Source organism: Pholcus phalangioides, unplaced genomic scaffold, assembly GCF_987345545.1.
Source record: "Pholcus phalangioides strain wild (caught in Gottingen) unplaced genomic scaffold, Ppha-v1.0 ptg000042l_1, whole genome shotgun sequence".
Taxonomy (NCBI): Eukaryota; Metazoa; Arthropoda; class Arachnida; order Araneae; family Pholcidae; genus Pholcus; species Pholcus phalangioides.
The window spans coordinates 6,347,628-6,370,060 of record NW_028301628.1 but is presented as its reverse complement, the minus strand read 5'-3'; the positions used below and the strand labels follow the sequence as shown (position 1 = coordinate 6,370,060).

At 43.1% G+C, this 22,433-nt stretch overlaps 49 non-coding genes and 21 pseudogenes across 49 annotated transcripts; all 70 read left to right on the top strand.

Moving 5' to 3' along the window:
• Positions 1-114: 114 nt before the first annotated feature.
• LOC149064226 (5S ribosomal RNA) lies at positions 115-232 on the top strand (annotated as a pseudogene).
• A 201-nt stretch (positions 233-433) lies between these two features.
• Positions 434-552, top strand: LOC149064225 (5S ribosomal RNA). Its single transcript, XR_016195763.1, has one exon. It is a non-coding gene; the product is annotated as a 5S ribosomal RNA (ribosomal RNA).
• A 201-nt stretch (positions 553-753) lies between these two features.
• LOC149064224 (5S ribosomal RNA) lies at positions 754-872 on the top strand. The gene has a single exon (XR_016196015.1). It is a non-coding gene; the product is annotated as a 5S ribosomal RNA (ribosomal RNA).
• Positions 873-1,073: 201 nt separating this feature from the next.
• LOC149064223 (5S ribosomal RNA) lies at positions 1,074-1,191 on the top strand (annotated as a pseudogene).
• Positions 1,192-1,392: 201 nt separating this feature from the next.
• LOC149064222 (5S ribosomal RNA) lies at positions 1,393-1,511 on the top strand. Its single transcript, XR_016195871.1, has one exon. It is a non-coding gene; the product is annotated as a 5S ribosomal RNA (ribosomal RNA).
• Positions 1,512-1,712: 201 nt separating this feature from the next.
• On the top strand, positions 1,713-1,831 carry LOC149064221 (5S ribosomal RNA). The gene has a single exon (XR_016195924.1). It is a non-coding gene; the product is annotated as a 5S ribosomal RNA (ribosomal RNA).
• A 201-nt stretch (positions 1,832-2,032) lies between these two features.
• LOC149064220 (5S ribosomal RNA) lies at positions 2,033-2,151 on the top strand. Its single transcript, XR_016195761.1, has one exon. It is a non-coding gene; the product is annotated as a 5S ribosomal RNA (ribosomal RNA).
• Positions 2,152-2,352: 201 nt separating this feature from the next.
• On the top strand, positions 2,353-2,471 carry LOC149064219 (5S ribosomal RNA; annotated as a pseudogene).
• A 201-nt stretch (positions 2,472-2,672) lies between these two features.
• Positions 2,673-2,790, top strand: LOC149064218 (5S ribosomal RNA; annotated as a pseudogene).
• Positions 2,791-2,991: 201 nt separating this feature from the next.
• LOC149064217 (5S ribosomal RNA) lies at positions 2,992-3,110 on the top strand. The gene has a single exon (XR_016195923.1). It is a non-coding gene; the product is annotated as a 5S ribosomal RNA (ribosomal RNA).
• A 201-nt stretch (positions 3,111-3,311) lies between these two features.
• On the top strand, positions 3,312-3,430 carry LOC149064216 (5S ribosomal RNA). Its single transcript, XR_016195760.1, has one exon. It is a non-coding gene; the product is annotated as a 5S ribosomal RNA (ribosomal RNA).
• A 201-nt stretch (positions 3,431-3,631) lies between these two features.
• LOC149064215 (5S ribosomal RNA) lies at positions 3,632-3,750 on the top strand. Its single transcript, XR_016195759.1, has one exon. It is a non-coding gene; the product is annotated as a 5S ribosomal RNA (ribosomal RNA).
• Positions 3,751-3,951: 201 nt separating this feature from the next.
• Positions 3,952-4,070, top strand: LOC149064214 (5S ribosomal RNA). Its single transcript, XR_016196014.1, has one exon. It is a non-coding gene; the product is annotated as a 5S ribosomal RNA (ribosomal RNA).
• A 201-nt stretch (positions 4,071-4,271) lies between these two features.
• Positions 4,272-4,389, top strand: LOC149064213 (5S ribosomal RNA; annotated as a pseudogene).
• Positions 4,390-4,590: 201 nt separating this feature from the next.
• LOC149064212 (5S ribosomal RNA) lies at positions 4,591-4,709 on the top strand. Its single transcript, XR_016195922.1, has one exon. It is a non-coding gene; the product is annotated as a 5S ribosomal RNA (ribosomal RNA).
• Positions 4,710-4,910: 201 nt separating this feature from the next.
• LOC149064211 (5S ribosomal RNA) lies at positions 4,911-5,029 on the top strand. The gene has a single exon (XR_016195854.1). It is a non-coding gene; the product is annotated as a 5S ribosomal RNA (ribosomal RNA).
• Positions 5,030-5,230: 201 nt separating this feature from the next.
• LOC149064210 (5S ribosomal RNA) lies at positions 5,231-5,349 on the top strand. Its single transcript, XR_016195870.1, has one exon. It is a non-coding gene; the product is annotated as a 5S ribosomal RNA (ribosomal RNA).
• A 201-nt stretch (positions 5,350-5,550) lies between these two features.
• On the top strand, positions 5,551-5,669 carry LOC149064209 (5S ribosomal RNA). The gene has a single exon (XR_016195921.1). It is a non-coding gene; the product is annotated as a 5S ribosomal RNA (ribosomal RNA).
• Positions 5,670-5,870: 201 nt separating this feature from the next.
• LOC149064208 (5S ribosomal RNA) lies at positions 5,871-5,989 on the top strand. Its single transcript, XR_016195758.1, has one exon. It is a non-coding gene; the product is annotated as a 5S ribosomal RNA (ribosomal RNA).
• Positions 5,990-6,190: 201 nt separating this feature from the next.
• On the top strand, positions 6,191-6,309 carry LOC149064207 (5S ribosomal RNA). The gene has a single exon (XR_016196013.1). It is a non-coding gene; the product is annotated as a 5S ribosomal RNA (ribosomal RNA).
• A 201-nt stretch (positions 6,310-6,510) lies between these two features.
• LOC149064206 (5S ribosomal RNA) lies at positions 6,511-6,629 on the top strand. Its single transcript, XR_016196042.1, has one exon. It is a non-coding gene; the product is annotated as a 5S ribosomal RNA (ribosomal RNA).
• Positions 6,630-6,830: 201 nt separating this feature from the next.
• Positions 6,831-6,948, top strand: LOC149064205 (5S ribosomal RNA; annotated as a pseudogene).
• A 201-nt stretch (positions 6,949-7,149) lies between these two features.
• LOC149064204 (5S ribosomal RNA) lies at positions 7,150-7,268 on the top strand. The gene has a single exon (XR_016195757.1). It is a non-coding gene; the product is annotated as a 5S ribosomal RNA (ribosomal RNA).
• Positions 7,269-7,469: 201 nt separating this feature from the next.
• Positions 7,470-7,587, top strand: LOC149064203 (5S ribosomal RNA; annotated as a pseudogene).
• A 201-nt stretch (positions 7,588-7,788) lies between these two features.
• LOC149064202 (5S ribosomal RNA) lies at positions 7,789-7,907 on the top strand. The gene has a single exon (XR_016196049.1). It is a non-coding gene; the product is annotated as a 5S ribosomal RNA (ribosomal RNA).
• A 201-nt stretch (positions 7,908-8,108) lies between these two features.
• On the top strand, positions 8,109-8,227 carry LOC149064201 (5S ribosomal RNA). Its single transcript, XR_016196089.1, has one exon. It is a non-coding gene; the product is annotated as a 5S ribosomal RNA (ribosomal RNA).
• Positions 8,228-8,428: 201 nt separating this feature from the next.
• On the top strand, positions 8,429-8,547 carry LOC149064200 (5S ribosomal RNA). The gene has a single exon (XR_016196088.1). It is a non-coding gene; the product is annotated as a 5S ribosomal RNA (ribosomal RNA).
• A 201-nt stretch (positions 8,548-8,748) lies between these two features.
• On the top strand, positions 8,749-8,867 carry LOC149064199 (5S ribosomal RNA). The gene has a single exon (XR_016195920.1). It is a non-coding gene; the product is annotated as a 5S ribosomal RNA (ribosomal RNA).
• Positions 8,868-9,068: 201 nt separating this feature from the next.
• Positions 9,069-9,187, top strand: LOC149064198 (5S ribosomal RNA). Its single transcript, XR_016196087.1, has one exon. It is a non-coding gene; the product is annotated as a 5S ribosomal RNA (ribosomal RNA).
• A 200-nt stretch (positions 9,188-9,387) lies between these two features.
• LOC149064197 (5S ribosomal RNA) lies at positions 9,388-9,506 on the top strand. Its single transcript, XR_016196052.1, has one exon. It is a non-coding gene; the product is annotated as a 5S ribosomal RNA (ribosomal RNA).
• Positions 9,507-9,707: 201 nt separating this feature from the next.
• LOC149064196 (5S ribosomal RNA) lies at positions 9,708-9,826 on the top strand. The gene has a single exon (XR_016196041.1). It is a non-coding gene; the product is annotated as a 5S ribosomal RNA (ribosomal RNA).
• A 201-nt stretch (positions 9,827-10,027) lies between these two features.
• Positions 10,028-10,145, top strand: LOC149064195 (5S ribosomal RNA; annotated as a pseudogene).
• A 201-nt stretch (positions 10,146-10,346) lies between these two features.
• LOC149064194 (5S ribosomal RNA) lies at positions 10,347-10,465 on the top strand (annotated as a pseudogene).
• A 201-nt stretch (positions 10,466-10,666) lies between these two features.
• On the top strand, positions 10,667-10,785 carry LOC149064193 (5S ribosomal RNA). Its single transcript, XR_016196004.1, has one exon. It is a non-coding gene; the product is annotated as a 5S ribosomal RNA (ribosomal RNA).
• Positions 10,786-10,985: 200 nt separating this feature from the next.
• On the top strand, positions 10,986-11,104 carry LOC149064192 (5S ribosomal RNA). The gene has a single exon (XR_016196072.1). It is a non-coding gene; the product is annotated as a 5S ribosomal RNA (ribosomal RNA).
• A 201-nt stretch (positions 11,105-11,305) lies between these two features.
• Positions 11,306-11,424, top strand: LOC149064191 (5S ribosomal RNA). Its single transcript, XR_016196086.1, has one exon. It is a non-coding gene; the product is annotated as a 5S ribosomal RNA (ribosomal RNA).
• A 201-nt stretch (positions 11,425-11,625) lies between these two features.
• On the top strand, positions 11,626-11,743 carry LOC149064190 (5S ribosomal RNA; annotated as a pseudogene).
• A 201-nt stretch (positions 11,744-11,944) lies between these two features.
• LOC149064189 (5S ribosomal RNA) lies at positions 11,945-12,063 on the top strand. Its single transcript, XR_016195919.1, has one exon. It is a non-coding gene; the product is annotated as a 5S ribosomal RNA (ribosomal RNA).
• Positions 12,064-12,264: 201 nt separating this feature from the next.
• Positions 12,265-12,383, top strand: LOC149064188 (5S ribosomal RNA). The gene has a single exon (XR_016196085.1). It is a non-coding gene; the product is annotated as a 5S ribosomal RNA (ribosomal RNA).
• Positions 12,384-12,583: 200 nt separating this feature from the next.
• LOC149064187 (5S ribosomal RNA) lies at positions 12,584-12,702 on the top strand. Its single transcript, XR_016196050.1, has one exon. It is a non-coding gene; the product is annotated as a 5S ribosomal RNA (ribosomal RNA).
• Positions 12,703-12,903: 201 nt separating this feature from the next.
• LOC149064186 (5S ribosomal RNA) lies at positions 12,904-13,022 on the top strand. The gene has a single exon (XR_016196039.1). It is a non-coding gene; the product is annotated as a 5S ribosomal RNA (ribosomal RNA).
• A 201-nt stretch (positions 13,023-13,223) lies between these two features.
• On the top strand, positions 13,224-13,341 carry LOC149064185 (5S ribosomal RNA; annotated as a pseudogene).
• Positions 13,342-13,542: 201 nt separating this feature from the next.
• LOC149064184 (5S ribosomal RNA) lies at positions 13,543-13,661 on the top strand (annotated as a pseudogene).
• Positions 13,662-13,862: 201 nt separating this feature from the next.
• Positions 13,863-13,981, top strand: LOC149064183 (5S ribosomal RNA). Its single transcript, XR_016195898.1, has one exon. It is a non-coding gene; the product is annotated as a 5S ribosomal RNA (ribosomal RNA).
• Positions 13,982-14,181: 200 nt separating this feature from the next.
• Positions 14,182-14,300, top strand: LOC149064182 (5S ribosomal RNA). Its single transcript, XR_016196070.1, has one exon. It is a non-coding gene; the product is annotated as a 5S ribosomal RNA (ribosomal RNA).
• A 201-nt stretch (positions 14,301-14,501) lies between these two features.
• Positions 14,502-14,620, top strand: LOC149064181 (5S ribosomal RNA). Its single transcript, XR_016196083.1, has one exon. It is a non-coding gene; the product is annotated as a 5S ribosomal RNA (ribosomal RNA).
• Positions 14,621-14,821: 201 nt separating this feature from the next.
• On the top strand, positions 14,822-14,939 carry LOC149064180 (5S ribosomal RNA; annotated as a pseudogene).
• Positions 14,940-15,140: 201 nt separating this feature from the next.
• LOC149064179 (5S ribosomal RNA) lies at positions 15,141-15,259 on the top strand. The gene has a single exon (XR_016195974.1). It is a non-coding gene; the product is annotated as a 5S ribosomal RNA (ribosomal RNA).
• Positions 15,260-15,460: 201 nt separating this feature from the next.
• On the top strand, positions 15,461-15,579 carry LOC149064178 (5S ribosomal RNA). The gene has a single exon (XR_016196012.1). It is a non-coding gene; the product is annotated as a 5S ribosomal RNA (ribosomal RNA).
• A 201-nt stretch (positions 15,580-15,780) lies between these two features.
• LOC149064177 (5S ribosomal RNA) lies at positions 15,781-15,899 on the top strand. Its single transcript, XR_016195917.1, has one exon. It is a non-coding gene; the product is annotated as a 5S ribosomal RNA (ribosomal RNA).
• Positions 15,900-16,100: 201 nt separating this feature from the next.
• On the top strand, positions 16,101-16,218 carry LOC149064176 (5S ribosomal RNA; annotated as a pseudogene).
• Positions 16,219-16,419: 201 nt separating this feature from the next.
• Positions 16,420-16,538, top strand: LOC149064175 (5S ribosomal RNA). Its single transcript, XR_016196082.1, has one exon. It is a non-coding gene; the product is annotated as a 5S ribosomal RNA (ribosomal RNA).
• Positions 16,539-16,739: 201 nt separating this feature from the next.
• LOC149064174 (5S ribosomal RNA) lies at positions 16,740-16,857 on the top strand (annotated as a pseudogene).
• Positions 16,858-17,058: 201 nt separating this feature from the next.
• LOC149064173 (5S ribosomal RNA) lies at positions 17,059-17,177 on the top strand. The gene has a single exon (XR_016196081.1). It is a non-coding gene; the product is annotated as a 5S ribosomal RNA (ribosomal RNA).
• Positions 17,178-17,378: 201 nt separating this feature from the next.
• On the top strand, positions 17,379-17,497 carry LOC149064172 (5S ribosomal RNA). The gene has a single exon (XR_016196011.1). It is a non-coding gene; the product is annotated as a 5S ribosomal RNA (ribosomal RNA).
• Positions 17,498-17,698: 201 nt separating this feature from the next.
• On the top strand, positions 17,699-17,817 carry LOC149064171 (5S ribosomal RNA). The gene has a single exon (XR_016195916.1). It is a non-coding gene; the product is annotated as a 5S ribosomal RNA (ribosomal RNA).
• A 201-nt stretch (positions 17,818-18,018) lies between these two features.
• Positions 18,019-18,136, top strand: LOC149064170 (5S ribosomal RNA; annotated as a pseudogene).
• A 201-nt stretch (positions 18,137-18,337) lies between these two features.
• Positions 18,338-18,456, top strand: LOC149064169 (5S ribosomal RNA). Its single transcript, XR_016196010.1, has one exon. It is a non-coding gene; the product is annotated as a 5S ribosomal RNA (ribosomal RNA).
• A 201-nt stretch (positions 18,457-18,657) lies between these two features.
• LOC149064168 (5S ribosomal RNA) lies at positions 18,658-18,776 on the top strand. Its single transcript, XR_016195915.1, has one exon. It is a non-coding gene; the product is annotated as a 5S ribosomal RNA (ribosomal RNA).
• A 201-nt stretch (positions 18,777-18,977) lies between these two features.
• Positions 18,978-19,095, top strand: LOC149064167 (5S ribosomal RNA; annotated as a pseudogene).
• A 201-nt stretch (positions 19,096-19,296) lies between these two features.
• Positions 19,297-19,415, top strand: LOC149064166 (5S ribosomal RNA). Its single transcript, XR_016196038.1, has one exon. It is a non-coding gene; the product is annotated as a 5S ribosomal RNA (ribosomal RNA).
• A 201-nt stretch (positions 19,416-19,616) lies between these two features.
• Positions 19,617-19,734, top strand: LOC149064165 (5S ribosomal RNA; annotated as a pseudogene).
• Positions 19,735-19,935: 201 nt separating this feature from the next.
• On the top strand, positions 19,936-20,054 carry LOC149064164 (5S ribosomal RNA; annotated as a pseudogene).
• Positions 20,055-20,255: 201 nt separating this feature from the next.
• Positions 20,256-20,374, top strand: LOC149064163 (5S ribosomal RNA). The gene has a single exon (XR_016195869.1). It is a non-coding gene; the product is annotated as a 5S ribosomal RNA (ribosomal RNA).
• A 203-nt stretch (positions 20,375-20,577) lies between these two features.
• Positions 20,578-20,696, top strand: LOC149064162 (5S ribosomal RNA). The gene has a single exon (XR_016195795.1). It is a non-coding gene; the product is annotated as a 5S ribosomal RNA (ribosomal RNA).
• A 200-nt stretch (positions 20,697-20,896) lies between these two features.
• On the top strand, positions 20,897-21,015 carry LOC149064161 (5S ribosomal RNA). The gene has a single exon (XR_016195867.1). It is a non-coding gene; the product is annotated as a 5S ribosomal RNA (ribosomal RNA).
• A 201-nt stretch (positions 21,016-21,216) lies between these two features.
• On the top strand, positions 21,217-21,334 carry LOC149064160 (5S ribosomal RNA; annotated as a pseudogene).
• Positions 21,335-21,535: 201 nt separating this feature from the next.
• Positions 21,536-21,654, top strand: LOC149064159 (5S ribosomal RNA). Its single transcript, XR_016196009.1, has one exon. It is a non-coding gene; the product is annotated as a 5S ribosomal RNA (ribosomal RNA).
• A 201-nt stretch (positions 21,655-21,855) lies between these two features.
• LOC149064158 (5S ribosomal RNA) lies at positions 21,856-21,974 on the top strand. Its single transcript, XR_016195914.1, has one exon. It is a non-coding gene; the product is annotated as a 5S ribosomal RNA (ribosomal RNA).
• A 201-nt stretch (positions 21,975-22,175) lies between these two features.
• Positions 22,176-22,293, top strand: LOC149064157 (5S ribosomal RNA; annotated as a pseudogene).
• The last annotated feature ends 140 nt before the right edge of the window (positions 22,294-22,433 follow it).

Genomic DNA, 22,433 nt, shown 5'->3' with positions numbered 1-22,433 from the left:
CTCCGTTTATATGCATCAGCTCTAAGAAAAGGAACTTCATGGCGTGGTTTCGAATTTTCGGTCCCTCTTTTGTTCTTTTTCTCCACTGATTTTTCCTTACTCCTTCATGTTATCGCCAACGGCCATACCATGTGAATACACCGGTTCTCGTCCCATCACCGAAGTTAAGCAACATCGGGCGCTGCTAGTACTCGGGTGGGTGACCACTTGGGAACACCGCGTGCTGTTGGCTTCTTGTTTTTCCTGCTGATACGAACAAATAATACCACTGCTAATGAGAAAAATGATTTTTTACAAAATGAAGAATCGTTGAAATTATCTCCGTTTATATGCACCGGCTCTAAGAAAAGGAACTTCATGGCGTGGTTTCGAATTTCCGGTCCCTCTTTTGTTCTTTTTCTCCACTAATTTTTCCTTACTCCTTCACGTGATCGCCAACGGCCATACCATGTTGAATACACCGGTTCTCGTCCGATCACCGAAGTTAAGCAACATCGGGCGCTGCTAGTACTTGGGTGGGTGACCACATGGGAACACCGCGTGCTGTTGGCTTCTTGTTTTCCCTCCTGATACGAACAAATAATACCACTGCTAATGAGAAAAATGATTTTTTACAAAATGAAAAATCGTTGAAATTATCTCCGTTTATATGCATCAGATCTAAGAAAAGGAACTTCGTATCGTGGTTTCGAATTTCCGATACCTCTTTTGTTCTTTGTCTCCACTGATTTTTCCTTACTCCTTCATGTTATCGCCAACGGCCATACCATGTTCAATACACCGGTTCTCGTCCGATCACCGAAGTTAAGCAACATCGGGCGCTGCTAGTACTTGGGTGGGTGACTACCTGGGAACACCGCGTGCTGTTGGCTCCTTGTTTTTCCTGCTGATACGAACAAATAATACCACTGCCAATGAGAAAAATGATTTTTTAGAAAATGAAGAATCGTTGAAATTATCTCCGTTTATATGCATCAGCTCTAAGAAAAGGAACTTCATGGCGTGGTTTCGAATTTTCGGTCCCTCTTTTGTTCTTTTTCTCCACTGATTTTTCCTTACTCCTTCATGTTATCGCCAACGGCCATACCATGTGAATACACCGGTTCTCGTCCCATCACCGAAGTTAAGCAACATCGGGCGCTGCTAGTACTCGGGTGGGTGACCACTTGGGAACACCGCGTGCTGTTGGCTTCTTGTTTTTCCTGCTGATACGAACAAATAATACCACTGCTAATGAGAAAAATGATTTTTTACAAAATGAAAAATCGTTGAAATTATCTCCGTTTATATGCATCAGATCTAAGAAAAGGAACTTCATATCGTGGTTTCGAATTTCCGATACCTCTTTTGTTCTTTGTTTCCACTGATTTTTCCTTACTCCTTCACGTGATCGCCAACGGCCATACCATGTTGAATACACCGGTTCTCGTCCGATCACCGAAGTTAAGCAACATCGGGCGCTGCTAGTATTTGGGTGGGTGACCACATGGGAACACCGCGTGCTGTTGGCTCCTTGTTTTCCCTCCTGATACGAACAAATAATACCACTGCTAATGAGAAAAATGATTTTTTACAAAATGAAGAATCGTTGAAATTATCTCCGTTTATATGCATCAGCTCTAAGAAAAGGAACTTCATGGCGTGGTTTCGAATTTCCGGTCCCTCTTTTGTTCTTTTTCTCCCCTGATTATTCCTTATTCCTTCACGTTATCGCCAACGGCCATACCATGTTGAATACACCGGTTCACGTTCGATCACCGAAGTTAAGCAACATCGGGCGCTGCTAGTACTTGGGTGGGTGACTACCTGGGAACACCGCGTGCTGTTGGCTCCTTGTTTTTCCTGCTGATACGAACAAATAATACCACTGCCAATGAGAAAAATGATTTTTTAGAAAATGAAGAATCGTTGAAATTATCTCCGTTTATATGCATCAGCTCTAAGAAAAGGAACTTCATGGCGTGGTTTCGAATTTTCGGTCCCTCTTTTGTTCTTTTTCTCCACTGATTTTTCCTTACTCCTTCACGTGATCGCCAACGGCCATACCATGTTGAATACACCGGTTCTCGTCCGATCACCGAAGTTAAGCAACATCGGGCGCTGCTAGTACTTGGGTGGGTGACCACATGGGAACACCGCGTGCTGTTGGCTCCTTGTTTTCCCTCCTGATACGAACAAATAATACCACTGCTAATGAGAAAAATGATTTTTTACAAAATGAAGAATCGTTGAAATAATCTTCGTTTATATGCATCAGCTCTAAGAAAAGGAACATCATGGCGTGGTTTCGAATTTTCGGTCCCTCTTTTGTTTTTTTTCTCCACTGATTTTTCCTTACTCCTTCACGTGATCGCCAACGGCCATACCATGTTGAATACACCGGTTCTCGTCCGATCACCGAAGTTAAGCAACATCGGGCGCTGCTAGTACTTGGGTGTTTGACCACATAAGAACACCGCGTGCTGTTGGCTCCTTGTTTTCCCTCCTGATACGAACAAATAATACCACTGCTAATGAGAAAAATGATTTTTTACAAAATGAAAAATCGTTGAAATTATCTCCGTTTATATGCATCAGATCTAAGAAAAGGAACTTCATATCGTGGTTTCGAATTTCCGATCCCTATTTTGTAATTTTTCTCCACTAATTTTTAATTACTCCTTCATGTTATCGCCAACGGCCATACCATGTGAATACACCGGTTCTCGTCCGATCACCGAAGTTAAGCAACATCGGGCGCTGCTAGTACTCGGGTGGGTGACCACTTGGGAACACCGCGTGCTGTTGGCTTCTTGTTTTCCCTGCTGATACGAACAAATAATACCACTGCTAATAAGAAAAATGATTTTTTACAAAATGAAGAATCGTTGAAATTATCTCCGTTTATATGCACCGGCTCTAAGAAAAGGAACTTCATGGCGTGGTTTCGAATTTCCGGTCCCTCTTTTGTTCTTTTTCTCCACTGATTATTCCTTACTCCCTCACGTTATCGCCAACGGCCATACCATGTTGAATACACCGGTTCACGTTCGATCACCGAAGTTAAGCAACATCGGGCGCTGCTAGTACTTGGGTGGGTGACTACCTGGGAACACCGCGTGCTGTTGGCTCCTTGTTTTTCCTGCTGATACGAACAAATAATACCACTGCCAATGAGAAAAATGATTTTTTAGAAAATGAAGAATCGTTGAAATTATCTCCGTTTATATGCATCAGCTCTAAGAAAAGGAACTTCATGGCGTGGTTTCGAATTTTCGGTCCCTCTTTTGTTCTTTTTCTCCACTGATTTTTCCTTACTCCTTCACGTGATCGCCAACGGCCATACCATGTTGAATACACCGGTTCTCGTCCGATCACCGAAGTTAAGCAACATCGGGCGCTGCTAGTACTTGGGTGGGTGACCACATGGGAACACCGCGTGCTGTTGGCTCCTTGTTTTCCCTCCTGATACGAACAAATAATACCACTGCTAATGAGAAAAATGATTTTTTACAAAATGAAAAATCGTTGAAATTATCTCCGTTTATATGCATCAGATCTAAGAAAAGGAACTTCATATCGTGGTTTCGAATTTCCGATACCTCTTTTGTTCTTTGTCTCCACTGATTTTTCCTTACTCCTTCACGTGATCGCCAACGGCCATACCATGTTGAATACACCGGTTCTCGTCCGATCACCGAAGTTAAGCAACATCGGGCGCTGCTAGTACTTGGGTGGGTGACCACATGGGAACACCGCGTGCTGTTGGCTCCTTGTTTTCCCTCCTGATACGAACAAATAATACCACTGCTAATGAGAAAAATGATTTTTTAGAAAATGAAGAATCGTTGAAATTATCTCCGTTTATATGCATCAGCTCTAAGAAAAGGAACTTCATGGCGTGGTTTCGAATTTCCGATACCTCTTTTGTTCTTTGTCTCCACTGATTTTTCCTTACTCCTTCATGTTATCGCCAACGGCCATACCATGTTCAATACACCGGTTCTCGTCCGATCACCGAAGTTAAGCAACATCGGGCGCTGCTAGTACTTGGGTGGGTGACTACCTGGGAACACCGCGTGCTGTTGGCTCCTTGTTTTTCCTGCTGATACGAACAAATAATACCACTGCCAATGAGAAAAATGATTTTTTAGAAAATGAAGAATCGTTGAAATTATCTCCGTTTATATGCATCAGCTCTAAGAAAAGGAACTTCATGGCGTGGTTTCGAATTTTCGGTCCCTCTTTTGTTCTTTTTCTCCACTGATTTTTCCTTACTCCTTCATGTTATCGCCAACGGCCATACCATGTGAATACACCGGTTCTCGTCCCATCACCGAAGTTAAGCAACATCGGGCGCTGCTAGTACTCGGGTGGGTGACCACTTGGGAACACCGCGTGCTGTTGGCTTCTTGTTTTTCCTGCTGATACGAACAAATAATACCACTGCTAATGAGAAAAATGATTTTTTACAAAATGAAGAATCGTTGAAATTATCTCCGTTTATATGCACCGGCTCTAAGAAAAGGAACTTCATGGCGTGGTTTCGAATTTCCGGTCCCTCTTTTGTTCTTTTTCTCCACTGATTATTCCTTACTCCCTCACGTTATCGCCAACGGCCATACCATGTTGAATACACCGGTTCACGTTCGATCACCGAAGTTAAGCAACATCGGGCGCTGCTAGTACTTGGGTGGGTGACTACCTGGGAACACCGCGTGCTGTTGGCTCCTTGTTTTTCCTGCTGATACGAACAAATAATACCACTGCCAATGAGAAAAATGATTTTTTAGAAAATGAAGAATCGTTGAAATTATCTCCGTTTATATGCATCAGCTCTAAGAAAAGGAACTTCATGGCGTGGTTTCGAATTTTCGGTCCCTCTTTTGTTCTTTTTCTCCACTGATTTTTCCTTACTCCTTCACGTGATCGCCAACGGCCATACCATGTTGAATACACCGGTTCTCGTCCGATCACCGAAGTTAAGCAACATCGGGCGCTGCTAGTACTTGGGTGGGTGACCACATGGGAACACCGTGTGCTGTTGGCTCCTTGTTTTCCCTCCTGATACGAACAAATAATACCACTGCTAATGAGAAAAATGATTTTTTACAAAATGAAAAATCGTTGAAATTATCTCCGTTTATATGCATCAGATCTAAGAAAAGGAACTTCATATCGTGGTTTCGAATTTCCGATACCTCTTTTGTTCTTTGTTTCCACTGATTTTTCCTTACTCCTTCACGTGATCGCCAACGGCCATACCATGTTGAATACACCGGTTCTCGTCCGATCACCGAAGTTAAGCAACATCGGGCGCTGCTAGTATTTGGGTGGGTGACCACATGGGAACACCGCGTGCTGTTGGCTCCTTGTTTTCCCTCCTGATACGAACAAATAATACCACTGCTAATGAGAAAAATGATTTTTTACAAAATGAAGAATCGTTGAAATTATCTCCGTTTATATGCATCAGCTCTAAGAAAAGGAACTTCATGGCGTGGTTTCGAATTTCCGGTCCCTCTTTTGTTCTTTTTCTCCCCTGATTATTCCTTATTCCTTCACGTTATCGCCAACGGCCATACCATGTTGAATACACCGGTTCACGTTCGATCACCGAAGTTAAGCAACATCGGGCGCTGCTAGTACTTGGGTGGGTGACTACCTGGGAACACCGCGTGCTGTTGGCTCCTTGTTTTTCCTGCTGATACGAACAAATAATACCACTGCCAATGAGAAAAATGATTTTTTAGAAAATGAAGAATCGTTGAAATTATCTCCGTTTATATGCATCAGCTCTAAGAAAAGGAACTTCATGGCGTGGTTTCGAATTTTCGGTCCCTCTTTTGTTCTTTTTCTCCACTGATTTTTCCTTACTCCTTCACGTGATCGCCAACGGCCATACCATGTTGAATACACCGGTTCTCGTCCGATCACCGAAGTTAAGCAACATCGGGCGCTGCTAGTACTTGGGTGGGTGACCACATGGGAACACCGCGTGCTGTTGGCTCCTTGTTTTCCCTCCTGATACGAACAAATAATACCACTGCTAATGAGAAAAATGATTTTTTACAAAATGAAAAATCGTTGAAATTATCTCCGTTTATATGCATCAGATCTAAGAAAAGGAACTTCATATCGTGGTTTCGAATTTCCGATACCTCTTTTGTTCTTTGTCTCCACTGATTTTTCCTTACTCCTTCACGTTATCGCCAACGGCCATACCATGTTCAATACACCGGTTCTCGTCCGATCACCGAAGTTAAGCAACATCGGGCGCTGCTAGTACTTGGGTGGGTGACTACCTGGGAACACCGCGTGCTGTTGGCTCCTTGTTTTTCCTGCTGATACGAACGAATAATACCACTGCCAATGAGAAAAATGATTTTTTAGAAAATGAAGAATCGTTGAAATTATCTCCGTTTATATGCATCAGCTCTAAGAAAAGGAACTTCATGGCGTGGTTTCGAATTTCCGGTCCCTCTTTTGTTCTTTTTCTCCACTGATTATTCCTTACTCCTTCACGTTATCGCCAACGGCCATACCATGTTGAATACACCGGTTCATGTTCGATCACCGAAGTTAAGCAACATCGGGCGCTGCTAGTACTTGGGTGGGTGACTACCTGGGAACACCGCGTGCTGTTGGCTCCTTGTTTTTCCTGCTGATACGAACAAGTAATACCACTGCCAATGAGAAAAATGATTTTTTAGAAAATGAAGAATCGTTGAAATTATCTCCGTTTATATGCATCAGCTCTAAGAAAAGGAACTTCATGGCGTGGTTTCGAATTTTCGGTCCCTCTTTTGTTCTTCTTCTCCACTGATTTTTCCTTACTCCTTCATGTTATCGCCAACGGCCATACCATGTGAATACACCGGTTCTCGTCCCATCACCGAAGTTAAGCAACATCGGGCGCTGCTAGTACTCGGGTGGGTGACCACTTGGGAACACCGCGTGCTGTTGGCTTCTTGTTTTTCCTGCTGATACGAACAAATAATACCACTGCTAATGAGAAAAATGATTTTTTACAAAATGAAGAATCGTTGAAATTATCTCCGTTTATATGCACCGGCTCTAAGAAAAGGAACTTCATGGCGTGGTTTCGAATTTCCGGTCCCTCTTTTGTTCTTTTTCTCCACTGATTTTTCCTTACTCCTTCACGTGATCGCCAACGGCCATACCATGTTGAATACACCGGTTCTCGTCCGATCACCGAAGTTAAGCAACATCGGGCGCTGCTAGTACTTGGGTGGGTGACCACATGGGAACACCGCGTGCTGTTGGCTCCTTGTTTTCCCTCCTGATACGAACAAATAATACCACTGCTAATGAGAAAAATGATTTTTTACAAAATGAAAAATCGTTGAAATTATCTCCGTTTATATGCATCAGATCTAAGAAAAGGAACTTCATATCGTGGTTTCGAATTTCCGATCCCTATTTTGTAATTTTTCTCCACTAATTTTTAATTACTCCTTCATGTTATCGCCAACGGCCATACCATGTGAATACACCGGTTCTCGTCCGATCACCGAAGTTAAGCAACATCGGGCACTGCTAGTACTCGGGTGGGTGACCACTTGGGCACACCGCGTGCTGTTGGCTTCTTGTTTTCCCTGCTGATACGAACAAATAATACCACTGCTAATGAGAAAAATGATTTTTTACAAAATGAAGAATCGTTGAAATTATCTCCGTTTATATTCACCGGCTCTAAGAAAAGGAACTTCATGGCGTGGTTTCGAATTTCCGGTCCCTCTTTTGTTCTTTTTCTCCACTGATTATTCCTTACTCCCTCACGTTATCGCCAACGGCCATACCATGTTGAATACACCGGTTCACGTTCGATCACCGAAGTTAAGCAACATCGAGCGCTGCTAGTACTTGGGTGGGTGACTACCTGGGAACACCGCGTGCTGTTGGCTCCTTGTTTTTCCTGCTGATACGAACAAATAATACCACTGCCAATGAGAAAAATGATTTTTTAGAAAATGAAGAATCGTTGAAATTATCTCCGTTTATATGCATCAGCTCTAAGAAAAGGAACTTCATGGCGTGGTTTCGAATTTTCGGTCCCTCTTTTGTTCTTTTTCTCCACTGATTTTTCCTTACTCCTTCACGTGATCGCCAACGGCCATACCATGTTGAATACACCGGTTCTCGTCCGATCACCGAAGTTAAGCAACATCGGGCGCTGCTAGTACTTGGGTGGGTGACCACATGGGAACACCGCGTGCTGTTGGCTCCTTGTTTTCCCTCCTGATACGAACAAATAATACCACTGCTAATGAGAAGAATGATTTTTTACAAAATGAAAAATCGTTGAAATTATCTCCGTTTATATGCATCAGATCTAAGAAAAGGAACTTCATATCGTGGTTTCGAATTTCCGATACCTCTTTTGTTCTTTGTCTCCACTGATTTTTCCTTACTCCTTCACGTGATCGCCAACGGCCATACCATGTTGAATACACCGGTTCTCGTCCGATCACCGAAGTTAAGCAACATCGGGCGCTGCTAGTACTTGGGTGGGTGACCACATGGGAACACCGCGTGCTGTTGGCTAATTGTTTTCCCTCCTGATACGAACAAATAATACCACTGCTAATGAGAAAAATGATTTTTTACAAAATGAAGAATCGTTGAAATTATCTCCGTTTATATGCATCAGCTCTAAGAAAAGGAACTTCATGGCGTGGTTTCGAATTTCCGGTCCCTCTTTTGTTCTTTTTCTCCCCTGATTATTCCTTATTCCTTCACGTTATCGCCAACGGCCATACCATGTTGAATACACCGGTTCACGTTCGATCACCGAAGTTAAGCAACATCGGGCGCTGCTAGTACTTGGGTGGGTGACTACCTGGGAACACCGCGTGCTGTTGGCTCCTTGTTTTTCCTGCTGATACGAACAAATAATACCACTGCCAATGAGAAAAATGATTTTTTAGAAAATGAAGAATCGTTGAAATTATCTCCGTTTATATGCATCAGCTCTAAGAAAAGGAACTTCATGGCGTGGTTTCGAATTTTCGGTCCCTCTTTTGTTCTTTTTCTCCACTGATTTTTCCTTACTCCTTCACGTTATCGCCAACGGCCATACCATGTTGAATACACCGGTTCTCGTCCGATCACCGAAGTTAAGCAACATCGGGCGCTGCTAGTACTTGGGTGGGTGACCACATGGGAACACCGCGTGCTGTTGGCTCCTTGTTTTCCCTCCTGATACGAACAAATAATACCACTGCTAATGAGAAAATGATTTTTTACAAAATGAAAAATCCTTGAAATTATCTCCGTTTATATGCATCAGATCTAAGAAAAGGAACTTCATATCGTGGTTTCGAATTTCCGATACCTCTTTTGTTCTTTGTCTCCACTGATTTTTCCTTACTCCTTCACGTTATCGCCAACGGCCATACCATGTTCAATACACCGGTTCTCGTCCGATCACCGAAGTTAAGCAACATCGGGCGCTGCTAGTACTTGGGTGGGAGACTACCTGGGAACACCGCGTGCTGTTGGCTCCTTGTTTTTCCTGCTGATACGAACAAATAATACCACTGCCAATGAGAAAAATGATTTTTTAGAAAATGAAGAATCGTTGAAATTATCTCCGTTTATATGCATCAGCTCTAATAAAAGGAACTTCATGGCGTGGTTTCGAATTTCCGGTCCCTCTTTTGTTCTTTTTCTCCACTGATTATTCCTTACTCCTTCACGTTATCGCCAACGGCCATACCATGTTGAATACACCGGTTCATGTTCGATCACCGAAGTTAAGCAACATCGGGCGCTGCTAGTACTTGGGTGGGTGACTACCTGGGAACACCGCGTGCTGTTGGCTCCTTGTTTTTCCTGCTGATACGAACAAGTAATACCACTGCCAATGAGAAAAATGATTTTTTAGAAAATGAAGAATCGTTGAAATTATCTCCGTTTATATGCATCAGCTCTAAGAAAAGGAACTTCATGGCGTGGTTTCGAATTTTCGGTCCCTCTTTTGTTCTTTTTCTCCACTGATTTTTCCTTACTCCTTCATGTTATCGCCAACGGCCATACCATGTGAATACACCGGTTCTCGTTCCATCACCGAAGTTAAGCAACATCGGGCGCTGCTAGTACTCGGGTGGGTGACCACATGGGAACACCGCGTGCTGTTGGCTTCTTGTTTTTCCTGCTGATACGAACAAATAATACCACTGCTAATGAGAAAAATGATTTTTTACAAAATGAAGAATCGTTGAAATTATCTCCGTTTATATGCACCGGCTCTAAGAAAAGGAACTTCATGGCGTGGTTTCGAATTTCCGGTCCCTCTTTTGTTCTTTTTCTCCACTGATTTTTCCTTACTCCTTCACGTTATCGCCAATGGCCATACCATGTTGAATACACCGGTTCTCGTCCGATCACCGAAGATAAGCAACATCGGGCGCTGCTAGTAATCGGGTGGGTGACCACTTGGGAACACCGCGTGCTGTAGGCTTCTTGTTTTTCCTGCTGATACGAACAAATAATACCACTGCTAATGAGAAAAATGATTTTTTAGAAAATGAAGAATCGTTGAAATTATCTCCGTTTATATGCATCAGCTCTAAGAAAAGGAACTTCATGGCGTGGTTTCGAATTTTCGGTCCCTCTTTTCTTCTTTTTCTCCACTGATTTTTCCTTACTCCTTCACGTTATCGCCAACGGCCATACCATGTTGAATACACCGGCTCTCGTCCGAACACCGAAGTTAAGCAACATCGGGCGCTGCTAGTACTTGGGTGGGTGACCACCTGGGAACACCGCATGCTGTTGGCTCCTTGTTTCCCGCACTGATAAGAACAAATATTACCACTGCGAATGAGAAAAATGAATTTTACCGAATGAAGAATCGTTGAAATAATCTTCGTTTATATGCATCAGCTCTAAGAAAAGGAACTTCATGGCGTGGTTTCGAATTTCCGATACCTCTTTTGTTCTTTGTCTCCACTGATTTTTCCTTACTCCTTCACGTGATCGCCAACGGCCATACCATGTTGAATACACCGGTTCTCGTCCGATCACCGAAGTTAAGCAACATCGGGCGCTGCTAGTACTTGGGTGGGTGACCACCTGGGAACACCGCGTGCTGTTGGCTCCTTGTTTTTCCTGCTGATACGAACAAATAATACCACTGCCAATGAGAAAAATGATTATTTAGAAAATGAAGAATCGTTGAAATTATCTCCGTTTATATGCATCAGCTCTAAGAAAAGGAACTTCATATCGTGGTTTCGAATTTCCGATACCTCTTCTGTTCTTTGTCTCCACTGATTTTTCCTTACTCCTTCACGTGATCGCCAACGGCCATACCATGTTGAATACACCGGTTCTCGTCCGATCACCGAAGTTAAGCAACATCGGGCGCTGCTAGTACTTGGGTGGGTGACCACATGGGAACACCGCGTGCTGTTGGCTCCTTGTTTTCCCTCCTGATACGAACAAATAATACCACTGCTAATGAGAAAAATGATTTTTTACAAAATGAAAAATCGTTGAAATTATCTCCGTTTATATGCATCAGATCTAAGAAAAGGAACTTCATATCGTGGTTTCGAATTTCCGATCCCTATTTTGTAATTTTTCTCCACTAATTTTTAATTACTCCTTCATGTTATCGCCAACGGCCATACCATGTGAATACACCGGTTCTCGTCCCATCACCGAAGTTAAGCAACATCGGGCGCTGCTAGTACTTGGGTGGGTGACCACATGGGAACACCGCGTGCTGTTGGCTCCTTGTTTTCCCTCCTGATACGAACAAATAATACCACTGCTAATGAGAAAAATGATTTTTTACAAAATGAAGAATCGTTGAAATTATCTCCGTTTATATGCATCAGCTCTAAGAAAAGGAACTTCATGGCGTGGTTTCGAATTTCCGGTCCCTCTTTTGTTCTTTTTCTCCCCTGATTATTCCTTATTCCTTCACGTTATCGCCAACGGCCATACCATGTTGAATACACCGGTTCACGTTCGATCACCGAAGTTAAGCAACATCGGGCGCTGCTAGTACTTGGGTGGGTGACTACCTGGGAACACCGCGTGCTGTTGGCTCCTTGTTTTTCCTGCTGATACGAACAAATAATACCACTGCCAATGAGAAAAATGATTTTTTAGAAAATGAAGAATCGTTGAAATTATCTCCGTTTATATGCATCAGCTCTAAGAAAAGGAACTTCATGGCGTGGTTTCGAATTTTCGGTCCCTCTTTTGTTCTTTTTCTCCACTGATTTTTCCTTACTCCTTCACGTTATCGCCAACGGCCATACCATGTTGAATACACCGGTTCTCGTCCGATCACCGAAGTTAAGCAACATCGGGCGCTGCTAGTACTTGGGTGGGTGACCACATGGGAACACCGCGTGCTGTTGGCTCCTTGTTTTCCCTCCTGATACGAACAAATAATACCACTGCTAATGAGAAAATGATTTTTTACAAAATGAAAAATCGTTGAAATTATCTCCGTTTATATGCATCAGATCTAAGAAAAGGAACTTCATATCGTGGTTTCGAATTTCCGATACCTCTTTTGTTCTTTGTCTCCACTGATTTTTCCTTACTCCTTCACGTTATCGCCAACGGCCATACCATGTTCAATACACCGGTTCTCGTCCGATCACCGAAGTTAAGCAACATCGGGCGCTGCTAGTACTTGGGTGGGAGACTACCTGGGAACACCGCGTGCTGTTGGCTCCTTGTTTTTCCTGCTGATACGAACAAATAATACCACTGCCAATGAGAAAAATGATTTTTTAGAAAATGAAGAATCGTTGAAATTATCTCCGTTTATATGCATCAGCTCTAATAAAAGGAACTTCATGGCGTGGTTTCGAATTTCCGGTCCCTCTTTTGTTCTTTTTCTCCACTGATTATTCCTTACTCCTTCACGTTATCGCCAACGGCCATACCATGTTGAATACACCGGTTCATGTTCGATCACCGAAGTTAAGCAACATCGGGCGCTGCTAGTACTTGGGTGGGTGACTACCTGGGAACACCGCGTGCTGTTGGCTCCTTGTTTTTCCTGCTGATACGAACAAGTAATACCACTGCCAATGAGAAAAATGATTTTTTAGAAAATGAAGAATCGTTGAAATTATCTCCGTTTATATGCATCAGCTCTAAGAAAAGGAACTTCATGGCGTGGTTTCGAATTTTCGGTCCCTCTTTTGTTCTTTTTCTCCACTGATTTTTCCTTACTCCTTCATGTTATCGCCAACGGCCATACCATGTGAATACACCGGTTCTCGTTCCATCACCGAAGTTAAGCAACATCGGGCGCTGCTAGTACTCGGGTGGGTGACCACATGGGAACACCGCGTGCTGTTGGCTTCTTGTTTTTCCTGCTGATACGAACAAATAATACCACTGCTAATGAGAAAAATGATTTTTTACAAAATGAAGAATCGTTGAAATTATCTCCGTTTATATGCACCGGCTCTAAGAAAAGGAACTTCATGGCGTGGTTTCGAATTTCCGGTCCCTCTTTTGTTCTTTTTCTCCACTGATTTTTCCTTACTCCTTCACGTTATCGCCAATGGCCATACCATGTTGAATACACCGGTTCTCGTCCGATCACCGAAGATAAGCAACATCGGGCGCTGCTAGTAATCGGGTGGGTGACCACTTGGGAACACCGCGTGCTGTAGGCTTCTTGTTTTTCCTGCTGATACGAACAAATAATACCACTGCTAATGAGAAAAATGATTTTTTAGAAAATGAAGAATCGTTGAAATTATCTCCGTTTATATGCATCAGCTCTAAGAAAAGGAACTTCATGGCGTGGTTTCGAATTTTCGGTCCCTCTTTTGTTCTTTTTCTCCACTGATTTTTCCTTACTCCTTCACGTTATCGCCAACGGCCATACCATGTTGAATACACCGGTTCTCGTCCGAACACCGAAGTTAAGCAACATCGGGCGCTGCTAGTACTTGGGTGGGTGACCACCTGGGAACACCGCATGCTGTTGGCTCCTTGTTTCCCGCACTGATAAGAACAAATATTACCACTGCGAATGAGAAAAATGAATTTTACCGAATGAAGAATCGTTGAAATAATCTTCGTTTATATGCATCAGCTCTAAGAAAAGGAACTTCATGGCGTGGTTTCGAATTTCCGATACCTCTTTTGTTCTTTGTCTCCACTGATTTTTCCTTACTCCTTCACGTGATCGCCAACGGCCATACCATGTTGAATACACCGGTTCTCGTCCGATCACCGAAGTTAAGCAACATCGGGCGCTGCTAGTACTTGGGTGGGTGACCACCTGGGAACACCGCGTGCTGTTGGCTCCTTGTTTTTCCTGCTGATACGAACAAATAATACCACTGCCAATGAGAAAAATGATTATTTAGAAAATGAAGAATCGTTGAAATTATCTCCGTTTATATGCATCAGCTCTAAGAAAAGGAACTTCATATCGTGGTTTCGAATTTCCGATACCTCTTTTGTTCTTTGTCTCCACTGATTTTTCCTTACTCCTTCACGTGATCGCCAACGGCCATACCATGTTGAATACACCGGTTCTCGTCCGATCACCGAAGTTAAGCAACATCGGGCGCTGCTAGTACTTGGGTGGGTGACCACATGGGAACACCGCGTGCTGTTGGCTCCTTGTTTTACCTCCTGATACGAACAAATAATACCACTGCTAATGAGAAAAATGATTTTTTACAAAATGAAAAATCGTTGAAATTATCTCCGTTTATATGCATCAGATCTAAGAAAAGGAACTTCATATCGTGGTTTCGAATTTCCGATCCCTATTTTGTAATTTTTCTCCACTAATTTTTAATTACTCCTTCATGTTATCGCCAACGGCCATACCATGTGAATACACCGGTTCTCGTCCCATCACCGAAGTTAAGCAACATCGGGCGCTGCTAGTACTCGGGTGGGTGACCACTTGGGAACACCGCGTGCTGCTGGCTTCTTGTTTTCCCTGCTGATACGAACAAATAATACCACTGCTAATGAGAAAAATGATTTTTTACAAAATGAAGAATCGTTGAAATTATCTCCGTTTATATGCACCGGCTCTAAGAAAAGGAACTTCATGGCGTGGTTTCGAATTTTCGGTCCCTCTTTTGTTCTTTTTCTCCACTGATTTTTCCTTACTCCTTCACGTGATCGCCAACGGCCATACCATGTTGAATACACCGGTTCTCGTCCGATCACCGAAGTTAAGCAACATCGGGCGCTGCTAGTACTTGGGTGGGTGACAACATGGGAACACCGCGTGCTGTTGGCTCCTTGTTTTCCCTCCTGATACGAACATATAATACCACTGCTAATGAGAAAAATGATTTTTTACAAAATGAAAAATCGTTGAAATTATCTCCGTTTATATGCATCAGATCTAAGAAAAGGAACTTCATATCGTGGTTTCGAATTTCCGATACCTCTTTTGTTCTTTGTCTCCACTGATTTTACCTTACTCCTTCACGTTATCGCCAACGGCCATACCATGTTCAATACACCGGTTCTCGTCCGATCACCGAAGTTAAGCAACATCGGGCGCTGCTAGTACTTGGGTGGGTGACTACCTGGGAACACCGCGTGCTGTTGGCTCCTTGTTTTTCCTGCTGATACGAACAAATAATACCACTGCCAATGAGAAAAATGATTTTTTAGAAAATGAAGAATCGTTGAAATTATCTCCGTTTATATGCATCAGCTCTAAGAAAAGGAACTTCATGGCGTGGTTTCGAATTTCCGGTCCCTCTTTTGTTCTTTTTCTCCCCTGATTATTCCTTACTCCTTCACGTTATCGCCAACGGCCATACCATGTTGAATACACCGGTTCACGTTCGATCACCGAAGTTAAGCAACATCGGGCGCTGCTAGTACTTGGGTGGGTGACTACCTGGGAACACCGCGTGCTGTTGGCTCCTTGTTTTTCCTGCTGATACGAACAAATAATACCACTGCCAATGAGAAAAATGATTTTTTAGAAAATGAAGAATCCTTGAAATTATCTCCGTTTATATGCATCAGCTCTAAGAAAAGGAACTTCATGGCGTGGTTTCGAATTTTCGGTCCCTCTTTAGTTCTTTTTCTCCACTGATTTTTCCTTACTCCTTCATGTTATCGCCAACGGCCATACCATGTGAATACACCGGTTCTCGTCCCATCACCGAAGTTAAGCAACATCGGGCGCTGCTAGTACTCGGGTGGGTGACCACTTGGGAACACCGCGTGCTGTTGGCTTCTTGTTTTTCCTGCTGATACGAACAAATAATACCACTGCCAATGAGAAAAATGATTATTTAGAAAATGAAGAATCGTTGAAATTATCTCCGTTTATATGCATCAGCTCTAAGAAAAGGAACTTCATATCGTGGTTTCGAATTTCCGATACCTCTTTTGTTCTTTGTCTCCACTGATTTTTCCTTACTCCTTCACGTGATCGCCAACGGCCATACCATGTTGAATACACCGGTTCTCGTCCGATCACCGAAGTTAAGCAACATCGGGCGCTGCTAGTACTTGGGTGGGTGACCACATGGGAACACCGCGTGCTGTTGGCTCCTTGTTTTCCCTCCTGATACGAACAAATAATACCACTGCTAATGAGAAAAATGATTTTTTACAAAATGAAAAATCGTTGAAATTATCTCCGTTTATATGCATCAGATCTAAGAAAAGGAACTTCATATCGTGGTTTCGAATTTCCGATCCCTATTTTGTAATTTTTCTCCACTAATTTTTAATTACTCCTTCATGTTATCGCCAACGGCCATACCATGTGAATACACCGGTTCTCGTCCCATCACCGAAGTTAAGCAACATCGGGCGCTGCTAGTACTCGGGTGGGTGACCACTTGGGAACACCGCGTGCTGCTGGCTTCTTGTTTTCCCTGCTGATACGAACAAATAATACCACTGCTAATGAGAAAAATGATTTTTTACAAAATGAAGAATCGTTGAAATTATCTCCGTTTATATGCACCGGCTCTAAGGAAAGGAACTTCATGGCGTGGTTTCGAATTTTCGGTCCCTCTTTTGTTCTTTTTCTCCACTGATTTTTCCTTACTCCTTCACGTGATCGCCAACGGCCATACCATGTTGAATACACCGGTTCTCGTCCGATCACCGAAGTTAAGCAACATCGGGCGCTGCTAGTACTTGGGTGGGTGACCACATGGGAACACCGCGTGCTGTTGGCTCCTTGTTTTCCCTCCTGATACGAACATATAATACCACTGCTAATGAGAAAAATGATTTTTTACAAAATGAAAAATCGTTGAAATTATCTCCGTTTATATGCATCAGATCTAAGAAAAGGAACTTCATATCGTGGTTTCGAATTTCCGATACCTCTTTTGTTCTTTGTCTCCACTGATTTTACCTTACTCCTTCACGTTATCGCCAACGGCCATACCATGTTCAATACACCGGTTCTCGTCCGATCACCGAAGTTAAGCAACATCGGGCGCTGCTAGTACTTGGGTGGGTGACTACCTGGGAACACCGCGTGCTGTTGGCTCCTTGTTTTTCCTGCTGATACGAACAAATAATACCACTGCCAATGAGAAAAATGATTTTTTAGAAAATGAAGAATCGTTGAAATTATCTCCGTTTATATGCATCAGCTCTAAGAAAAGGAACTTCATGGCGTGGTTTCGAATTTCCGGTCCCTCTTTTGTTCTTTTTCTCCCCTGATTATTCCTTACTCCTTCACGTTATCGCCAACGGCCATACCATGTTGAATACACCGGTTCACGTTCGATCACCGAAGTTAAGCAACATCGGGCGCTGCTAGTACTTGGGTGGGTGACTACCTGGGAACACCGCGTGCTGTTGGCTCCTTGTTTTTCCTGCTGATACGAACAAATAATACCACTGCCAATGAGAAAAATGATTTTTTAGAAAATGAAGAATCCTTGAAATTATCTCCGTTTATATGCATCAGCTCTAAGAAAAGGAACTTCATGGCGTGGTTTCGAATTTTCGGTCCCTCTTTAGTTCTTTTTCTCCACTGATTTTTCCTTACTCCTTCATGTTATCGCCAACGGCCATACCATGTGAATACACCGGTTCTCGTCCCATCACCGAAGTTAAGCAACATCGGGCGCTGCTAGTACTCGGGTGGGTGACCACTTGGGAACACCGCGTGCTGTTGGCTTCTTGTTTTTCCTGCTGATACGAACAAATAATACCACTGCTAATGAGAAAAATGATTTTTTACAAAATGAAAAATCGTTGAAATTATCTCCGTTTATATGCATCAGATCTAAAAAAAGGAACTTCATATCGTGGTTTCGAATTTCCGATACCTCTTTTGTTCTTTGTCTCCACTGATTTTACCTTACTCCTTCACGTTATCGCCAACGGCCATACCATGTTCAATACACCGGTTCTCGTCCGATCACCGAAGTTAAGCAACATCGGGCGCTGCTAGTACTTGGGTGGGTGACTACCTGGGAACACCGCGTGCTGTTGGCTCCTTGTTTTTCCTGCTGATACGAACAAATAATACCACTGCCAATGAGAAAAATGATTTTTTAGAAAATGAAGAATCGTTGAAATTATCTCCGTTTATATGCATCAGCTCTAAGAAAAGGAACTTCATGGCGTGGTTTCGAATTTCCGGTCCCTCTTTTGTTCTTTTTCTCCCCTGATTATTCCTTACTCCTTCACGTTATCGCCAACGGCCATACCATGTTGAATACACCGGTTCACGTTCGATCACCGAAGTTAAGCAACATCGGGCGCTGCTAGTACTTGGGTGGGTGACTACCTGGGAACACCGCGTGCTGTTGGCTCCTTGTTTTTCCTGCTGATACGAACAAATAATACCACTGCCAATGAGAAAAATGATTTTTTAGAAAATGAAGAATCCTTGAAATTATCTCCGTTTATATGCATCAGCTCTAAGAAAAGGAACTTCATGGCGTGGTTTCGAATTTTCGGTCCCTCTTTAGTTCTTTTTCTCCACTGATTTTTCCTTACTCCTTCATGTTATCGCCAACGGCCATACCATGTGAATACACCGGTTCTCGTCCCATCACCGAAGTTAAGCAACATCGGGCGCTGCTAGTACTCGGGTGGGTGACCACTTGGGAACACCGCGTGCTGTTGGCTTCTTGTTTTTCCTGCTGATACGAACAAATAATACCACTGCTAATGAGAAAAATGATTTTTTACAAAATGAAGAATCGTTGAAATTATCTCCGTTTATATGCACCGGCTCTAAGAAAAGGAACTTCATGGCGTGGTTTCGAATTTCCGGTCCCTCTTTTGTTCTTTTTCTCTACTGATTTTTCCTTACTCCTTCACGTTATCGCCAACGGCCATACCATGTTGAATACACCGGTTCATGTTCGATCACCGAAGTTAAGCAACATCGGGCGCTGCTAGTACTTGGGTGGGTGACTACCTGGGAACACCGCGTGCTGTTGGCTCCTTGTTTTTCCTGCTGATACGAACAAGTAATACAACTGCCAATGAGAAAAATGATTTTTTAGAAAATGAAGAATCGTTGAAATTATCTCCGTTTATATGCATCAGCTCTAAGAAAAGGAACTTCATGGCGTGGTTTCGAATTTTCGGTCCCTCTTTTGTTCTTTTTCTCCACTGATTTTTCCTTACTCCTTCATGTCATCGCCAACGGCCATACCATGTGAATACACCGGTTCTCGTCCCATCACCGAAGTTAAGCAACATCGGGCGCTGCTAGTACTCGGGTGGGTGACCACTTGGGAACACCGCGTGCTGTTGGCTTCTTGTTTTTCCTGCTGATACGAACAAATAATACCACTGCTAATGAGAAAAATGATTTTTTACAAAATGAAGAATCGTTGAAATTATCTCCGTTTATATGCACCGGCTCTAAGAAAAGGAACTTCATGGCGTGGTTTCGAATTTCCGGTCCCTCTTTTGTTCTTTTTCTCCACTGATTTTTCCTTACTCCTTCACGTTATCGCCAACGGCCATACCATGTTGAATACACCGGTTCTCGTCCGATCACCGAAGATAAGCAACATCGGGCGCTGCTAGTAATCGGGTGGGTGACTACCTGGGAACACCGCGTGCTGTTGGCTCCTTGTTTTTCCGGCTGATACGAACAAGTAATACCACTGCCAATGAGAAAAATGATTTTTTAGAAAATGAAGAATCGTTGAAATTATCTCCGTTTATATGCATCAGCTCTAAGAAAAGGAACTTCATGGCGTGGTTTCGAATTTTCGGTCCCTCTTTTGTTCTTTTTCTCCACTGATTATTCCTTACTCCTTTACGTTATCGCCAACGGCCATACCATGTTGAATACACCGGTTCTCGTCCGATCACCGAAGTTAAGCAACATCGGGCGCTGCTAGTACTTGGGTGGGTGACTACCTGGGAACACCGCGTGCTGTTGGCTTCTTGTTTTTCCTGCTGATACGAACAAATAATACCACTGCTAATGAGAAAAATGATTTTTTAGAAAATGAAGAATCGTTGAAATTATCTCCGTTTATATGCATCAGCTCTAAGAAAAGGAACTTCATGGCGTGGTTTCGAATTTTCGGTCCCTCTTTTGTTCTTTTTCTCCATTAATTTTTTTCCTTACTCCTTTACGTTATCGCCAACGGCCATACCATGTTGAATACACCGGTTCTCGTCCGAACACCGAAGTTAAGCAACATCGGGCGCTGCTAGTACTTGGGTGGGTGACCACCTGGGAACACCGCGTGCTGTTGGCTCCTTGTTTCCCGCACTGATAAGAACAAATATTACCACTGCGAATGAGAAAAATGAATTTTACAGAATGAAGAATCGTTGAAATAATCTTCGTTTATATGCATCAGCTCTAAGAAAAGGAACTTCATGGCGTGGTTTCGAATTTCCGATACCTCTTTTGTTCTTTGTCTCCACTGATTTTTCCTTACTCCTTCACGTGATCGCCAACGGCCATACCATGTTGAATACACCGGTTCTCGTCCGATCACCGAAGTTAAGCAACATCGGGCGCTGCTAGTACTTGGGTGGGTGACTACCTGGGAACACCGCGTGCTGTTGGCTCCTTGTTTTTCCTGCTGATACGAACAAATAATACCACTGCCAATGAGAAAAATGATTTTTTAGAAAATGAAGAATCCTTGAAATTATCTCCGTTTATATGCATCAGCTCTAAGAAAAGGAACTTCATGGCGTGGTTTCGAATTTTCGGTCCCTCTTTAGTTCTTTTTCTCCACTGATTTTTCCTTACTCCTTCATGTTATCGCCAACGGCCATACCATGTGAATACACCGGTTCTCGTCCCATCACCGAAGTTAAGCAACATCGGGCGCTGCTAGTACTCGGGTGGGTGACCACTTGGGAACACCGCGTGCTGTTGGCTTCTTGTTTTTCCTGCTGATACGAACAAATAATACCACTGCTAATGAGAAAAATGATTTTTTACAAAATGAAAAATCGTTGAAATTATCTCCGTTTATATGCATCAGATCTAAGAAAAGGAACTTCATATCGTGGTTTCGAATTTCCGATACCTCTTTTGTTCTTTGTCTCCACTGATTTTACCTTACTCCTTCACGTTATCGCCAACGGCCATACCATGTTCAATACACCGGTTCTCGTCCGATCACCGAAGTTAAGCAACATCGGGCGCTGCTAGTACTTGGGTGGGTGACTACCTGGGAACACCGCGTGCTGTTGGCTCCTTGTTTTTCCTGCTGATACGAACAAATAATACCACTGCCAATGAGAAAAATGATTTTTTAGAAAATGAAGAATCGTTGAAATTATCTCCGTTTATATGCATCAGCTCTAAGAAAAGGAACTTCATGGCGTGGTTTCGAATTTCCGGTCCCTCTTTTGTTCTTTTTCTCCCCAGATTATTCCTTACTCCTTCACGTTATCGCCAACGGCCATACCATGTTGAATACACCGGTTCACGTTCGATCACCGAAGTTAAGCAACATCGGGCGCTGCTAGTACTTGGGTGGGTGACTACCTGGGAACACCGCGTGCTGTTGGCTCCTTGTTTTTCCTGCTGATACGAACAAATAATACCACTGCCAATGAGAAAAATGATTTTTTAGAAAATGAAGAATCCTTGAAATTATCTCCGTTTATATGCATCAGCTCTAAGAAAAGGAACTTCATGGCGTGGTTTCGAATTTTCGGTCCCTCTTTAGTTCTTTTTCTCCACTGATTTTTCCTTACTCCTTCATGTTATCGCCAACGGCCATACCATGTGAATACACCGGTTCTCGTCCCATCACCGAAGTTAAGCAACATCGGGCGCTGCTAGTACTCGGGTGGGTGACCACTTGGGAACACCGCGTGCTGTTGGCTTCTTGTTTTTCCTGCTGATACGAACAAATAATACCACTGCTAATGAGAAAAATGATTTTTTACAAAATGAAGAATCGTTGAAATTATCTCCGTTTATATGCACCGGCTCTAAGAAAAGGAACTTCATGGCGTGGTTTCGA